This window comes from Penaeus vannamei, chromosome 26, assembly GCF_042767895.1.
Source record: "Penaeus vannamei isolate JL-2024 chromosome 26, ASM4276789v1, whole genome shotgun sequence".
Classification (NCBI taxonomy): Eukaryota; Metazoa; Arthropoda; class Malacostraca; order Decapoda; family Penaeidae; genus Penaeus; species Penaeus vannamei.
Genome location: NC_091574.1, coordinates 4859163 through 4864162, shown reverse-complemented (window position 1 = coordinate 4864162; position 5000 = coordinate 4859163).

The window sequence follows — 5000 nt, the reverse complement described above, 5'->3', positions numbered from 1 at the left end:
GCCTCTGAGGGAATCGTCTTTGTGTGGAGGGGGGGGGGGGAGAAGGACACTGCTTCATCTTCTCCCTTCCCCTCCTCTCCCTTCCCCCCTCAAGTGAGTAATAGTAGAGGTTGTAACAGGAAGTGTTCCCATAAGAGCAGAGGGAGAATTCAAATTCAAAATACTTTATTCCATTTGTTACAATGGTTATTCTTATTATATACTTAGTGATGTTACAGTACAAATAAATATAAACATAAAATCGATGGTAGTACATAAAAATCTTGTCTATTCTTTATCTTTAGAAACCTGATGTCATTGGTGATTTAATAGATGTTCCTTTAATTTCCTTTTGAATGTATTTGAGAATCAACAAAGTTTAAAAAGTCTAGTGATATCAACATTACTAGTCTTTTTTTGTGTGACATCTTAGTACCAACAACAAAATTTAAAATGATACCAGATTCAGAGGTTTAAAACAAGTGCAAGAGCAACTTAAAATTTGATCGCTGAATGCCCCTTAAAAGACAAGGAACAAACCCCGTACAAAAGAAAAGGCGAACGAGAGAGAGAAAAAAAATAGAAAGAAAGGAAAACAGTAAGAGGAAAAAGCGGACTTTCCTCGGAATGGTTAGAGATGAAACCTCTTCGCTGAAGGTTCATCCAATTCCCCGAAGTGGAAATAAATCCGACGTTGGAAAAAGGAAGAGGTGTTCGCTGAATGTAAATCAGTGGCCTTTTAAACCTGTATTAGTGAATCAGACGAGGCTACCAGGCGCGCATAGGGAAGCTCTGTAGCAAGTTTGGGTCGGCAGATTAAGAGGGGAAGGAATAAAGAACGGAATAAAGGAAGAAGGAGAGAGAGAGAGAGAGAGAGAGAGAGAGAGAGAGAGAGAGAGAGAGAGAGAGAGAGAGAGAGAGAGAGAGAGAGAGAGAGAGAGAGAGAGACAGACAGACAAACAGACAGACAGAAAGAAAGAGAGAGAGAGAGGGAGAGAGGAGAGAGAGAAAAGGGAGAGAGAGGAGAGAGAGAGAAGGGAGAGAGAGAGAGAGAGAGAAGGAGAGAGAGAGAGAGAGAGAGAGAGAGAGAGAGAGAGAGAGAGAGAGAGAGAGAGAGAGAGAGAGAGAGAGAGAGAGAGAGAGAGAGAGAGAGAGAGAGAGAGAGAGAGAGAGAAGAGCCAGAAGGAAAAAGAACCAGTTAAACAACAAACACAAGCAAAATTACGCAACTTGCTTGTGTTGCAGATGAGGCATTGATTATCTTCCTCATTTAATTCTGCATTGCACTTGCATACCGTTGAAAAAAGAACAACTTTTGAATGATAATGATGACAATGCGTTTTTTGCATTCGCCAGGTCGGAGTCAAGTCTGTACCCAGCGCTGTGCTTTGCCTGGCATAGCTACTGTGAAATAGTGATTAATGGCGAAATGAGGACTCCTGGAATTTTTGGCCGAAGAGTAATAGCCGGTACGTGTAGTACATGCCACGTGTACCGAATATGAAGCAGAGAGGAAAGGAAATAGATGTTATTGATTTCGTCGTCGACTTGTTGGTATTTGGTGCATTGTATTAGTAACTGCCATAACAAAATCAAAATGTGCTAGCAACAGTTGCAGGAGAAGCATAAGCGGAAGAAGGAATGAAAGAAATGGCAAGTAACAGCAATATAATTAGAAGTTGCAGCAGCAATAACCGCCATGATATTGGTAGTAGCTCTCATTGATTGTGAGTATGGCCGGGGCGTGCAATGGTCCAGTTCAGGAAAAAAATTACGAAAAAAAGATTCATTTTTCACTCCCTTATCCTGCAACAAGCCCCCTTTCAGCTAAAACAGACACCCATTGCTTGTCTGCGGCCCAACTTCTACTTCTTCGTCTACCCCCCCCCCTCTCTCTCTCTCTCTCTCTCTCTCGCGGTCTCTTTCTCTCTTTCTATCTTTCTCTCTCTTTCTCTGTTTGTACTTCGAGCGATCAGTAATACCGGTGCTTACCGATGATACCAAAGCTGCAAGTAAACAAAGACCATTTTAAAATCCTATGAACAAAGAACAGTCACAAAGAACAGACGTGGCCGCGAGCGCCGCCGTCGAACACAAGGAGTATTTCCTTTGCCTCACTCACTCTCATTACCACTCTCACTGCCCTCACTCCCAGTCTCTACCTCATCCTTTCCCTCTCTCTACCTCCTTGCTTCATTCTATCCGTCTTTCTCCTTCCCTTTCGCTACTTCCTCGATTCTCTGTCCAGCTCTGACCTTCTCTCTCTTTGTCTCCTCGCCTCTTTCTTTCCATCTTTCTCCTTCCCTCTCTCCACCTCCTAGTTTCTTTCCCTCTCCGCGTCCCTCGCTTCACCCTTTACCCCATTTCGCGCTCTTTACTCCCTCCCTCCCCTCTCAAAGCTTTCGTCGCTTCCGCCTCTGCCTCGCCACTCCACTCCCTCACTGCTCTTTCACTTTTCGAAATGTGTTGAGGACTCATTCATGCTTTACTCAGCCCCGTGCGTCACTCGGAGGGGCTGAGAGGGTGAGTCACTCCTTCCTGCTTCCTCTGATGCCGCGTCCAGAACTAGTTTTCTTCCCCGGGGAGGAGGGGAGGGGGAGGGGGAGGAACGAAAGCAAAGAGAGGGAGAGGAGGAGGTGGTGGTGGAGGGAGAGGGACAGAAGTAAAGAGAGTGAGGAGAGGAGGTGGTGGAGGGAGGGGAAGGAAGTAAAGAGAGTGAGAGGGGGAGGTAGTGGAGGGAGAGGAACGAAAGCAAAGAGAGGGAGAGGAGGAGGTAGTGGAGGGAGAGGGAAGGAAGCAAAGAGAGGGAGAGGAGGAGGTGGTGGAGGGAGGGAAGGAAGCAAAGAGAGGGAGAGGAGGAGGTGGTGGAGGGAGAGGGAAGGAAGTAAAAAGAGGGAGGAGGAGGATAAGAGGGACGGAAGTAAAGAGAGTGAGAGGAGGAGGTGGTGGAGGGAGAGGGAAGGAGGCGAAGAGAGTGAGAGGAGGAGGTGGTGGAGGGAGGGGAAGGAAAAGAGAGAGGAGGAGGAGGAGGAAGAGAGACGGAAGTAAAGAGAGGTAGAGAAGGAGGAGGAGGTGACGGAGGTGGTGATAATAGAAACGCGGAAAGAAAAGAAGGAGAAATCAAGGAGGGAATAAGAGGGGAGGCGCAGAGAGAATAGGAGATGGAGGGGGCGGGGGAGAAGAGTGGGAGGGGGAGAGGGGGTAACTGGAATTTCTTTGTTTTTTTCTGGTCTTCATTTTTGCCATCCGGAAGTAAAAGTCGTGTGACATTCTGATGCCGTCACTCAATCTTCTCGGTAAAACGCTTTCTTTTCTTCCGATAAGAGTTTGGGTAACGGAATGATTCAACAGTTTTTTTCTTCTTCCCGGCAATTCCTCGCGTCACGGACTGTGTCATTCTGCGTGACAGCGGGTCGCGCCGAGCTGCTAACTGTCTGGGGTCGAGGTCGAAGGGTCATCGGCAGACGGCAGACGAATGACCTGCCGTCCGAGCTGGAACTGTGGGCTGTCGAAGGGTCATCGGCAGACGGCAGACGAATGACCTGCCGTCCGAGGGAATGTGGGTTGCGCGCGGCGACTGCCATTCATCAGGACGAATCTCTTTACTGCGATGAAATGAAAAGGATTTTGGACAAGTGAGAATCGGCAGATTAATTGAGGCGAAGTCACAGAATCCTTTATAAAAATTGAAGCCCTGAAAAGGATCATCCCAGAGCAGGAAAAGTGAGCCTGACAAGCACAAAGATCCAATAAGCAATCGACAAGAAAATGCATAAGCCCTTGAAAGGTCAAACGTAACCAGAGCTGTGCTATCAGGAGAGCATCGCAGAGGATCGGATCTCCTATGTTACCACGTGGATCCTCCCTCAAGCAGGGTTCAGTGGCCTTTGGGACAATATGTGACAGTCATATGCGTGAGGAAGGACAAGGTTGTCGGACCGCCCTTGAGGTCTTTCGCTCCTCGACAGGCCTTTGCTTACAAATTTTTGTTTCCCCGTTTTCGTATCGTCTTTATCTTCGTGAATTTGCTACTATCTGGATTGATAAGGACGCGAAGGAAGGGAATCGCCGCCAGCACTTGTCTTGTAAATTCTTATATCATAAAACTTGGCCTTCACCCCTGTCAGCGCCCAGCGTTGCCGGCTACCATTATTCACGCGCGGGTCGGGGATGCAGTCGAAACTCTTCCCCGAACACGCCAGATACGAAACAAAATTCTTTTTTTTCGCAAGCGCTCCGTCAGGTTTATATGAAAAAGAGATGAGAGTCGACATAAGAGAGGAAATACGAGAGAGAGATTCTGAAATAGTGATAAAAAGCGCGGAGGCGGTAGCGCGCTCCCCACCTGCACAGCCGCAACCTGTCCCGTTATCCCTCGGTTAGAAGGACCAATAAGGGGGGAGGGAAAGGGCGATGGGGGAGTGAGGGGGACGGGGGAGGGAGGGGGGGCGAAGGGAGGAGTTGTGCGTAAGAGGAAGGGTGGGGTGAAAAAGGGGGTACGGGGACCGGGGGAGGGGTGGGGGGGGGCGTAAAACGGCGTCAGGGAAGGGAAGAAACAACGGTAAACACGCGAGGGAAGGCGGAGTAGGAGAAGGGGAGGGCAGTTAAGGTGAAAGGGCGAGGAAAATTCAATAGGGAAGTTCCAGAGAAAGAAGACCAGGGGCGAGGGACAGCACGTCGGAATACTCTTAGGAAAGGATCATCTGGAGTCGCTGATGCTGATCCCGATGCTGAACTAGAGTGTGAGAACAAGTTTTTAGTTAGGTTTAGTCCTTTATTAACCACCCTGGCTAACCGCACGGGCGTGGGCAAGCTGTGGTACATTCGATGCATGGTCAAAGCAATATATGATAGTATAACATTGGAAATCTAGATCATAACATTATTACTACCTATAATATATCATTTAAAAGATTAAAAAAACAGTCACACAGTAATTTATCTACTAATCTACCAAGCATTGTAACAAGTATAAAAAAGAGAGAGAACTTACCGTAGTTTTATTCCATTACAGGTGGAAC